This window comes from Arabidopsis lyrata (genome assembly GCF_000004255.2).
Source record: "Arabidopsis lyrata subsp. lyrata unplaced genomic scaffold ARALYscaffold_1, whole genome shotgun sequence".
Lineage (NCBI taxonomy): Eukaryota > Viridiplantae > Streptophyta > Magnoliopsida > Brassicales > Brassicaceae > Arabidopsis > Arabidopsis lyrata.
In genome coordinates, this window is record NW_003302555.1 from 28,690,459 (window position 1) to 28,703,682 (window position 13,224).

Here is a 13,224-nt window from a genome sequence, read left to right on the forward strand (position 1 = left end):
ATTCAATAAACCATTTGTTAAAATGCCACGTAAAACCTGTCCGAAGAGCCCAATAATGCATCGCTTACAGAAGAAGATTGTGTCAAGTAAGACCACCCAAAGAAACGTGTCAATACACGTGTAAGATGAGCAAACGAAAGATTTCCATCGTCATCCTTCGCCATTGGAGTCATCGATTTTTCCGGTGAAGAAAACTGATCTGTTGCGTTTTTTACGGTTTCGAATCTTTGTTTACTTTCCTAAATCATATTTTTTATTGAGTTATAGTGTGTTTTAGAGTCTTTTAGTCCTTTATCGAGTCTCTACAGGTTTTAGGTTGCTTTGGAGGAAAACGAGCTGTTTTGGGATATAAACACACTTTTGGAGATGCAGTTTCGTTTAGAAGTGTCAGACGTTTGGCCTTAGATGGAATACTTTCCACCGTTAGATCTTTCTGAATTTTTGACACAAACTAGATGAAGATGTTATCTTGAGGTTCCAAGTGGTTTGAAAGCAATCTAACGGTGCATTCAAGAGTTATACCCGAATTAGTGAAGACAGGTTATTCTAACGAGCATTTGAACACTACAAGAAATGCAGCGTTTTCCTACGGCCAAAATCGTAGGATATTGGTAGGAAATAGACGTTTCCTACCAATTTCCTACGAAAAATATTTGAAGGGAATCGCCCGTAGGAAATATAATTTGGTAGGAAATTCGTTAGGAATTTCCTACGAAAAGGGTTCGTAGTAGGAAATCACGTAGGAAATTTCGTAGGAAATTAATAGGACCTCTTTCACCATTTTCCTACCAAATTTTCGTAGGAAATTGAGTCCTTCAACTTTCCTACGAAATATATCTTACCAATTACCTACCAAAATTATCTTACCAGTTTCCTACGATTCGCCTCCTACCAAATTCCTACCATTATCCTTCGAAATTTCAGACCCAATTTTAATAAAATATATATTTATTTATTTGTTGCAAATTTTGGTTTTTTGAAAAAATTAAATTTAAAATTCAAAAGAAACTTAAAATTAAACTTTATACAAATTAAAATTTATTGTAAAGTCATTCTAATATAAAGATCCAAATCCTAATCGATCTACTCTTGAGTCTCGTCGTCATCGTCATCTACGCTCGTGTTCGTCGTTTTCGCCAGAGTTCGTCGTCTTATTCTGGACTGTCGGATAACCCGGTGGTTCAACTTCACAAAGAAAATCTCAGCTGCGACAAGCTGCGAAAACACAAAAAAACAAACTCATCTCTAGTTAAACACTCAAAACCCTTCAGAAAAAATAAATCTAGTGTCTGGCCCTTACTTTTTCCTCTAGATGGCTAGACAAAAGCTTCCAAACGATGCCTCTTGTTTGATCTCTTTGTTCACTTGAATCCGGAGGCAAACTATGAACACAAAATAAAGAAGACTGTTAGTTTTATACATTCTCAAAGTATAAGTATTTCTGTCATAAAAGATGGTAAACTTACTAGCAAGAACTGCAGTCCCGTTTTCGAAGTCAAGATCAACTAGACTGTGACCCTCTTACAGGATCAACTAGACTGTGACCCTCCTACACACATTATTAACATCAACTACCTGTGTACCAAAATACATTAGGAACACACTGCAAGAAATGATTTTTCAATTCTGAGAATTCTCCAAGTGAACTATCCAAGTAAAGTTTTAGAATTACAGAACAAGCCAACGCAATTAAAAACAGAGACTCCACGTACACGTACGTAACTTCCAAAGCAAGAAGTTCATATTCACGTAACTAGATCATAATTCCAAAGTCAAAAAGACAACTACTTCAATACATGAATAAATTCAAATTATCTATATATTCTTTATATCTATAAAGCTTGAAGCGAACAGATTGAAACCAATTTTTATATCCTTTACATTCTAGACCCAAACGATTGAGAGAGAGCTTAAGCACACTCATATAGTAACAACTCCATCCCTTTTTCATCACCTTAAACCAAATTCTGCAATGTTTCTTTATATAAACCCATTAGTCCTTCTATCAATAAACAACATTCACAAACACACAAACCAACGACAACTTGAGAATCCAAAACCAAAGACTAAAATGGCCAAAACTCTTCACATAAACTTGAGAATCATGTTGAAGCTAACAAAGCAATCGCTTAAAAATCGGGAAACAAGAGATATAAGCTCACTAAGATCCGTTCATCATGTACGAATTAAGATCAAGCATGGATTCAAAAAAAAAAAAAGTAAGCCCAAAAAGAGGAGAGTTGAGGAAAGAGACCTCTAGAGCATCAGTCCAAGGAGGGCTCTTGTCCAAGCAGCATCTCACAGTGTAGATTGTCGCTGCAGCCCACAAAGAAAGATAGAAAAGTGTAGTGTCAAGATGCACCATACCCAACTCAGATAGATAGTGAACCATGTTCTCCACCTACACAGCACAAAACCAAACACAAGTAAATGGAAAATTCCCTCACATTTTGGATGTTGTGGAAGCAAAAGTATCGTAACACAACCAATTAAACTAGTTCTCTAGGAAGTGCTAATCACCGAGAGTATTGACAAGACACATGAATGAAATCTATCAAAAGATCTATATAGAATAAAAACAGAGATCGTAAAAACCAACACGATCTTTACTAGTAACTGGATTGCAAAATATGATCTTTACTAGTAACTGATATAGCCTTGGATTAAAACTATAAATCTGCAACCTTTCTTATTCAATAGAGCAATAGAAGACGATCAATTATGAACTAACCCTAATCCAGAACAAAATCAGAAAACAGAGTAATCAAATCGTATTAAGGCTTGAAAATTGGCAAAATTGATAAGAGACAAAATTTGAAAAAATTTAACCTTCAGGATCTAGGGTTTGAAAGAATGGATCGATCTCCTTAGGCAAAGCAGAGAACTCTTTTAAGATTTTGACTCTGATCGCAGCCACCCTCTTCCTCCAGTCCGCCGAAATTCTCTTCCGATCCACTAACCATTCTTCGAATCAAACAAAATTGAAATCAAATTAAGACAAGTAATCACCAAAGCAGATTCGAATTCAAACGAAGAACACAAAAAATCCAAATTTTAAAAATCCAAATCCAAACCCGAAGAGAAACCTAGACGCAAAAGGGGCAGTGGCGGCAGCAGACCAAGCTTAATTCGATCGAATAATCAAATCTCTCTCTATGCCTCTCAATCTCAATTGAAGTAATCTTCTTCGTATCTACATCGGAGACTCGTCCGATTGGTTCCGATTAAACTCCAGATCGCGTCTTTGAAGTGAAACGCGTGAAAGAGATAGAGATAGAGGGGGGGAAGAGAGAGAAACAAGTGAGTACTTATTTAGTTATTTGTTTCTGTTTAATATTTCCTCGTAACTTTCCTTCCTATTGAAATTGCAATTTCCTACGAAAATCTGTTCGTAAGAAATTGAAAAGAAATATACTTTCGAATTTTTTACCAAATTTTTTCCTATGGCTTTTCTTCTAATTTCTTACCAAAATTCTTACGACATTTGTTTTCGTAAAATTTTCGTAAGAAATTTCCTACGAACTTCTTACGAATTTTGTCGTAGCAAATTTCATTCGAATTTCCTACGAAATATATATTTCATAACAAATGCGTAGGAATTTGGTAGGAAATTATTCCTACCAAATATTTGGTAGGGAATTTAGTAGGAAAGACCTATGTTTTCTTGTAGTGGAAGCAGTTGCGGAGTTGGAGACCAGTGGATCGATCGATCCCATCCCTCTGACAGACGAGAAGCAGTTTCCAGTGACGCGGGATCGATCGATCCTCCTTTGGATCGATCGATCCCTTTTCCAGACGTATTTTTGGCCCAGATTTGATCTGATTCACTCCAGATCCGACCCGGCTCGTTTCCTATTGTTTTAAAACCCTATGCTCGACTCTTTACACATGATCTTTGATATTTTTCAGTTCTAAACTTTTCTCTTTGGTTTGTAAACAACTTTGGGCAAAGGAATCCATCCTCTTGACACTTGGAGAAGATTTCTAAACCCTTTCTTGTTATTTCTACAATTTCATTATGTTTTCTTCTTTACCTAATTGTGTTATTCTTTGCATTATGTGTGAGTAATCTTTTAATTGGGTTTTAGGGTTCTAATTAGGGGATTCAATGGATTAATGGATTGATTGTTATTAGGAATTCTCATTCTCTAGGTTCTTTGATTCACATGTTCTTAATGTTAGAATAAGATTGATCACCCTGTTGTAGATTCTAGGTTTTTCTATGCATCAAAAGTGTTCGATAGAATGCCTGAAAGAATGTGAATTGAGCAATGTATTTCTAGCCAACGAAAGTTGAAGTTAGGACGCATTGTGAACTAAATGAACTTGTTTGATAATGCGAATTTGATTAGGAAATTACAAGCGAAAGTTTAGTAATCGAGTAGTCAAATTTAGGGATTAATGTCTTGAAAGAGAATTATACTAAATGTGTTCATGTTCAAAAACGGTACTTAATTGTTGAATTTCTTGTCTCGTGTTTCCATTGTTCATTGATCTCTGAAACACCCTAATGTCCAATGTCTTTTAAATCTTGAAAGTTAAATCGTTTAATTTATTTGTATTTTATTTTAAAAATCTGAAAACTCAAACAAAACAACTCTTCGCTTTAGCTAAGAACGAGTCTCGGAAGTCTTTAGTGTACCATTTGTTCTTGTGGATCGACTCCGTATATACTGCCTTGCGGGTAAGTGTATCGGGTAATTACTCGAGCAATCAAGTTGGCGCCGTTGCCGGGGACCAATTGCGTTACCTAAGGATTTAGGATTAGTTTTTAGTTTAGAGCATTTTTATTAATTACTAATTTTCATTTGTTTTTTTATGCCATGGAATACAATGATTGGCCGCAAGAAGAAGATGATGAATTATATGTGGAGCCACCGTTTGATGAGAGTGTTCTTACACCGAAACAAAGAGTGAAGTTGGATGAACTTCACAACGAACATCCGACATTTGTTAGGAGTGATTTAGCGATCTTGATCCGGTGTAATCTCTTATCACACCGGGCAGCATGTGAAGGAAGAGAAGTCACATTCTATGAAGAACAAGAAGCCCGTGCGCTTGAAAAGGTAATATATTGGGTTCCACCAAGCGAATTAGAAGGTACATGCGTTTCAACCCTTGAAATTCATGATGTTGAGGATATTCAGTTGTCATGCATTGAAGATGTGACTTCTAATTTGCATACTTCCATGATCATTGATGAATGTTATGATTTGATAAGCGAGTCTCGACGACTAGATACTTTAAGAGCAGCAAAACTTGCTAGGGATTACCATGAAATATGTTTTGATATTGAATGCAATGAATGTTCATGATCTCGAGTTTAAGTTTTCAATGCCTGAAATATCTAGATCTCTTCTTGATGAATCTTTCCTAGGAGTTGTGCTTGATATTGATAAAATTTTGCATGAGAATGACGATCCTGAGGTTGATTATATGGATGGAGATATTGTGCTATATGAGATCAATGGGGATGAAGTTGATTATTTTGTTCAAACATCATGTAAGCCAGAAATTGACTTTATTTTTCCTCCAAATGCATTTGATCCTCATGAGCATTCAACCATCAAGGAATATTTCAAAGTATATGCTACATTTGTAGTAATTTTTCTTGATGTGAATTTTATCTCTTTACCATGGATAATTATGTGTTACTTGGCACATCTCATTTCTTGCACTAACAGGAGAAGGACAAGAGGTCCATTGGCTCAACCTTTTGATTCTTATGATTAATAATTGTGTTAAGCGGTCAAGCTTACGACCTAAAATAAGTGTTTGGTGGGAGGCAACCCATAATGTATCCCAAGTAAGTTTTCTCTTTTTCTTTTTCGCATTTTCATTTTTTTTCTTTTGAGTGTGTATGGCATCATTTCTTCGAATTGTTTTCACACCGAGTCGGTGTGAAGCAAGTCGGGGGGAGGTTGTCATTTGACTACTAATCGAGTTTGCTTTGGTTATTTCTTTTGATGTTTTCGTTTGAGTCAGTCAGTTCGTTTTTATCGAGTCAAAAATTGTGTCTTTTATTGAGTCAAAATCTGTTTGAGAACTATGATCTTTTCTTGGGGAATTGCACCTTGCTTGATTTCATTGCCTTGAGACCATTTTAGCATTATTCGATAACTTGGAAGTTCAGGAAAATCCATGACTTGATCACTCTATAGTAGTCCCTATTTATTTGAAATTCGGATGAATTGAGCTTTATCTTATATACTTGAACTTAATCTGGACTTAATTTATCTCACTTAGGGGCTTGAGAATCATGTAATGGATCGTACATTCAGAGTTTTGTTTGCATCATTTTTTACCACTCTTTGCTAACTCTGAATGGCTAGACTCATTTTTAGTCTAGTACCACACCTCTTCCCCCACCCATTGTTTGAAACCTCATGCATTCTTATATAACCATCATGATATGTATCCATGTGCAAAAACTACGGAGTATACGGACCGACATAGCTTTTCTTCTGTTAGGATAGTGATTTGTAGTTTACTGGTTGTTGATATGTGATGAGATTGAGCCACTATGGTTTAGAGGTTGTATTCATGGGATATGATGTTATCGTCTGCGGTTTCTCTTGGTGCAGATTTTGTGAGACACCGGTTCCACTCTCCCGTCAAAAAAAAAAAAAAACGGAAATGAAAAGAATAAACGGGAAAGGAGAATGAATAGAACCGAAAATGTCGAGTTGATATTAGTTACGCTGATAAGCATCAAGGGTACTCATTGTTTTGACTGGGGTGGTATGTTGGTTAGTTTGATCTGAGCTTAAGGGAAGCTATGTACCTCCTAATTGGTTTGTGTCTCACTGTGATTTCGCATAATGACATGCATCTGTTCTATATTGTTTGAGAACCCGAAACACTTGAGTAACCAAATAATAGCCCTTTCACCTAGCCCATAACGTGTTTGATATCCCCTTAGTGAGAATACACGCCTTTGTTAATGAATGTTAAATGGTTAAGTTATCTGACTCTGAAAGTTCTTTTAGATCTCGGGACTTAATTTTGTTGCTACGGTAATGGCGAAGTACAGTCTAGTACGGTTTGATGAGTTTTGTGATAGTGGTTTGCAGACAATTGATAAGATCATGATCCCGGAGAAAATGTGAGTTCTCGTGTTTTCAAACTTCTTCTCTTGATAAGGATTTCTGCTTTCCTTGAAGACAAGCAAGATCTAAGTCGGGGGGAGACCGCCAATAATAAATCGTTGGTAGAATCATCTGTTTTCACCAGCAATAGCAAAACAACAACATGAAGATATGTTGGAACATTTAAACTCAAATAATTTGCAAGAATCATCAACAGATTGAGATCCCACAAATAGAGAAGATATTTGGAGGCCAACAAATATAATCATATAACTTTAATACTAGATAAAATGTGTTACAAGTTAACATAATAAAACAAAATTTAATTACGATTTCTAATGTTTTAGTTGACTAACATAATATCCTATTGTATCCATTATATACCACACATCAACATCATATAATATTTACGATTTTTTAAATTATATATCATAAAATTATCAATAAATATTTATCTTATTTTAATTTCATCAAAAAGAAAAGAAAAAGAATTTTTAAGAGCTCCTGCTTCTGATTTCACTAATGTTTCACGGGTCAATTTACTAAATTCTGCAAATGTGAATTTTATATATAAATTATGATTTCACTAATGTCCCACATATCAATCTCTAAATGTGTAATTGAGTTACTAGATTATATCTGTTTTATGGGTTACATCCTAAAAACCAAAAAATATAATCATATAACTTTAATACTAGATAAAATTTATATATATAATAAGTTTTTATAAGTCTCAATCTCCGTCCCAATGTGTAATTGCAATACTAAGTTATTCAATTACATATGTTATACATGTTAAATTTAAAAATACCAAATATTTAACTCATATAACTTTAATACTAAATGGGGATGTGCCTTTAGTCAAGTGGTTAAGTACACTTGACTCCGCTTTCTCCACCGGAGTTCGACTCCACTAAATCGCGTTACCCCGCGTAGTAAGGATTGGTTATGAATTGAGCCTTGTCGATCTAAAGATGTCAAAAAAAAAAAAACTTTAATACTAAATAACAAAATACCAATATCTAACAATATTATATATAAAGATAAAATATTGTCCCGGTTAAATCCTAGATTTTTGAAAAATTTACATATAAAAAAGCTCAAATAACAATATACAAAATAAATACAACAAATTCATCCGTTTAAAATAAAATTATAAAATTAATTAAATATTTTAAGTCGCGGTGTACCGCGGGTCATAACCAAAAATATTTATATAATACATGATCATAAAATTTTAAAAATCACAAATTATAGAAAACAAATGTAGTTTCACCGTATAAAAACAAAATAATATTACACTTAGAATATAACAAACTTACATCTTATTAGAAACCGTACAGAATCAAACATATGTTACGGTACAAATAAAATGTAAAAACAAATATATAAATCAATAGTTTATAAAAATAAAATGAAAAATTAAGCCTCGGTCATGTCCTAGTATATATACACATTCGAATCTCACATGCACTAAATCACACGCACAAGATGAAGAAAAAAAATTCACACACACAATCATTACAATGACATTAATAACTATACAGAACCCCCCCCCCCCAACCCCCCCCAATTTCTACCCGCCACCTCCACACCCCCCACCACCTCCACAACCGCCGCCGCCGCAACCTCCACCTCCACCTCTAAAAGGACTACGACCATCTCCTCCGCCACAACAACAGCCTTTGGTCTTACTTTTTCCCGAAGACGACATGACAACAAGACCTCCATCTTTTGTTCCCGCCGTCTCTCCTTTTTTGGCATCATCTCTCGGAGGTGATGACATCGGCTCCTCCTCCTTGCGGCACATGTAACACAAGAGAAGACCCATCGCGATGGCCTAGTAACAAAGGATTAATTATAATGGCAATGAATCAATGATACTTATGAACTTTTTGTCTTTAAATTTTTCTGAAAATGTAATGATGCAACTATGAAATATTGTCCATTCATATATAAATAGGTCTAAGTATCCGTTGACTTTTAATATAAGCTTACAACGTAATTACAGTTGAAACTTCAATCTACTAGCTCTAAATGGAATTTTTCCTGTTGCTTAACTTTACAAGAAAAATAAATGTATATATTATACAGTCAAATATAAATGAGATCCTAGTAATCGATTGAATAGTTGAAATTTCATGGAAATAAGACTTTAAAGATTTATGGATTGTATATTTCATTAGAATGTATATATACATTAGAGTATTTGAAGACCAAGCAAGCTTTACCGTGAAATTTCGAAAAATAGAAAGCACGTTATTTACCCAGTCTATACACCAGTCATGCTACTACAAAAACAAAATTGCACTTTCTTTTGGCTTTATAGATAATTAATGAGAACTATTGATCATAGCAATATATTCAAGAAAATTGTTCAATAACATTTGGAGTAGTAACAAAAGAGATTATATTGGCCAAAAAAAAAAAACTCTGGAAGTGTAATGATACAAAAATGATAAATTGTCCTTTCAGTTAGGTAAATAGCCCCATATCTTTTTTTTTTTTTCTTTTTTCTTTCAATAAGCTCCATATTTCCGTTGACCATTAATATATAAGCTTACAACATTAACCTATATATTTTCTGACTTACGAATACAAGTATTCGCAATTTCAAACTACCGGCAAATAATTGGAAATTTTCTTGTTGATTAACATTTCAAGAAGAATAAAGTGTTTCTATTATACGGTCAAATCTAAAATGAGAACCAAGTGATAGATTGAATAGTTGAAATTCCATGGAAGTATGAATTTTTGGATTTTATGGATTATTATATATTGATAACTACACTTGACATATATTACACATTATCTTTTTTGAATTGAATATTTCAGTGAAATCAGATTGTTGAGCTTGTTCGAAGACCAAGCAAGCTTTTCCCCTTGAAATTACGAAAAATAGAAAGCATGACTTTACCCAGTCCACATAACACATATCAGTCATGCATGCTGGAAATGTTGGAAACATTATATTTCTAAATCACTACGAAAAAGGAAAAGAAAAGAAAAGAGCATCTTTCTTGGAAATATTTCCATTCCAATATCAATATAATTTCACCACAGATACATGATAAGTTTAACCGTTGCAAAATTTATGTTACTCTACCGCAAAATCATGGTATGCCGCAAAATTTAAGTTAATTATGAGTATACATGATAATTATACTCATAATTAACTTCCTAAATTTAATAGTGATACTTTTAGAAATTGATATATTACCACACAAAAAAATGATCAACAGTGAATATAACTCGAATCATCTGATATGCAAGAAACGGCTTATGTTGGTGTCGGATCCCGCACCAGAAGTACGAGACCAACCAAAGATTGCCACGTAGTCAAGATAATAGGCCCATAAAGAATGAAGCCCATCGGACCCAGGAGTCGAAGGGACGGTCGAAGTGGTTGTCACCACTTCGACCATCCGAAGTGATTACATTGCGACATGAGTTCGATGAAGAAGGCATGGGTAAGATGGTTCAAGGATATTTGGGCCAGAAAGGCGAGGCCCGCGAAGATCAGAGTCAACTCAAATTCAAACGTTGAGCATTAAAGTCGAAGAATCAAAACGGACACATTCAAGAGGGAATAATTGTACTTAATTATTCATTTTAATGACAATTCTCTATGTATAAATATAAAGGCCAATGGCCATGTAAAAGGGGGATTTCCTCTCAAGAGAGAAATATATAGCAATTTTCGTAACAATTCTCAAGTTTTTATACATTCATTTTTGTCTCTCAAGAATAATCTTTCCCACTTAATAAAATACTTGAGTGTGTGAATCCAACATCCACATTTTGGCGCCGTCTGTGGGGAGATCAGGATTCTTGAGTGGTCAGATTTCTTCTTTTCTACATTTCCGAGATAAGCGACAATGTCCGGAGGAGACGCCGTTGAGACATTATTGGCCGAAACCCTCAAAGCTATGCAGCAAACCATGTCGGACATATCACAAAAGTTCTCGGATGTGGAGAAGGCCGTCGATACGTTGCAAACATCCCAGGTATCTCTTAGTCAAAACGTCAATAATATACAAACTCGCGTTCGCTCTTTAAGTGCAGGAAACCCGGTGGGAACCCGAAGAGGGATATTCAACTCGCCAAGTTCCGCTGCACGAAATGAAACCAGCGGACAAACAACTCCCGGTGCTACTAATAATGTAGCTCAGACGTCGGAAGAAGAGACGCAGCTCGGGGATGAAGAACAACTTGCAGCTCAGTACGAGCGGGAGAACCTCGACCAGTTCGAGACCATGAGGAAGGTTAGCCAGGAATTAAAAGAAATGAAATCAAAATTTCATCAGGCTACAAGTTCGGAGCCAGACATCAATCGAGTCATTGAAGAAGCTAGGCGAACACCTTTCATCCCGCGAATTGCAAGTTTAAGGATCAAAGATTCCCGGAAACTCAAATTGGACCCTTACAGCGGATTGGAGGATCCAAAAAGCTATCTTGCAGCCTTTCTGATCGCTGCTGGAAGAGTTGAATTGGATGAAGCTGATGAGGACGCCGGCTATTGCAAGCTGTTTTCGGAGAATCTATGTGGCCAAGCTCTAATGTGGTTCACCCAATTAGAACCGGGTTCGATCAGCAATTTCGACGAATTATCAGCCGTGTTCTTAAAGCAATACTCTATCCTTATGGATAAAAGCGTTTCGGATGCCGATCTTTGGAACTTAACGCAAGGATCTAATGAGTCACTTCGAGTTTTCATCACCAAATTCAAGGGAGTGCTGTCAAAACTCCCAAGAATCTCACAGCAATCAGCTTTATCTGCCCTACGAAAAGGATTGCGACATGATTCAAGGTTTAAAGAAGACTTAATACTTCATAAACCAGACACAATTCAGGATGCACTCTTCCGCGCAAACAATTGGATGGAGGTAGAAGACGAAAAAGAAAGTTTTGCCAAACGGAATAAACAAGAAAAGCCGGCAGTCACCGTCCCTACCAAGAAGTTCGAGCCTAGAGAGAGCAAAGGACCAAGGAAGTTTGGGTCGCAACCCTTCAACAATTCCGTCGGGAAGCAATTCCAGGGGAAAGGAAGATCAAACACTTGGGTCCGTGATGAAAGTCTATATTGCGATATTCATAAAGTAACCGGACATTTAACCAAGGATTGCAGCGTTCTTAAAAAGCACCTCGCAGAGCTTTGGGCTAGTGGCGATCTTTCTAAATTCGATATAAAAGATTTTGTGAAGGAATACCACGAAGCAAAGGAAAACTCCAAAGATCAAGATTCCAAAAGACCAAGGTTATCCAACGAGGAAGAACCAAGGAGTTCGAAGGGGAAGATCAATGTGATTCTAGGAGGTTCCAGATTTTGCGGAGATTCAATAAGTTCCATCAAAAAACATAGACGAAATGTCTTACTCAAAGCAAGCTTGAGTGAAGAAATTGATTTTCAAGGTGCTTCAATATCATTTAACGAAGAAGAAACGCGGCATCTCGAAAGACCGCATGACGATGCTCTAGTCATTACTCTTGATGTCGCAAACTTCGAAGTATCAAGGATCCTTATAGATACTGGCAGTTCGGTCGACTTGATCTTTTTAAGTACTCTAGAAAAAATGGGAATCAGCCGAGGAGACATAGTAGGACCTCCATCTCCGTTAGTTGCATTCACAAGCGAGTCAGCCATGTCTCTCGGAACAATCAAGCTACCGGTCCTTGCCAAGAAGGTATCGAAGATCGTGGACTTCGTTGTCTTCGATAAGCCCGCAGCTTACAACATCATCCTCGGGACTCCCTGGATTTATCGGATGAAAGCAGTCCCCTCTACATATCATCAATGTATCAAATTTCCAACAACAAATGGGGTGGAAACGATTCGGGGAGATCAAGAAGCTTCGCGGACTTGTTACTTAGCTAGCCACCGTTTGAAGATCCAATAGCAATTAACAAAGCCCGCAAAAGAAGGACTAAGGCAAAAATTTCCTAGTGGGCAGGAAAAAGAGGATGTGGTAGTAGAAGTAGTATTAGAAGAAGATAAACCAGATCGGAAAATTCGAATTGGGGCAACTTTGACTGGCCAAATAAAAGAAGCTTTGATCGAACTCTTAAGGAAAAACAAAGCATCGTTTGCATGGTCAGCAGCGGACATGCCGGGCATAATACGAGTATATTTGTCATG

The 13,224-nt window shown here is 36.1% G+C and overlaps 1 long non-coding RNA gene across 3 annotated transcripts; it reads right to left on the reverse strand.

Moving 5' to 3' along the window:
- Positions 1-985: 985 nt before the first annotated feature.
- LOC9330515 lies at positions 986-3,303 on the reverse strand. 3 transcript variants are annotated; one of them, XR_002329557.1, is made up of 6 exons: positions 3,087-3,303; positions 2,830-2,964; positions 2,255-2,401; positions 1,467-1,575; positions 1,301-1,382; positions 986-1,215 (listed from the first exon to the last, which is right to left on the reverse strand). It is a non-coding gene; the product is annotated as an uncharacterized LOC9330515 (long non-coding RNA). The 3 variants fall into 3 exon arrangements; XR_002329558.1 differs by having other exon boundaries at positions 2,830-2,955; positions 3,075-3,303; XR_002329556.1 differs by having other exon boundaries at positions 3,075-3,303.
- Positions 3,304-13,224: the final 9,921 nt, after the last annotated feature.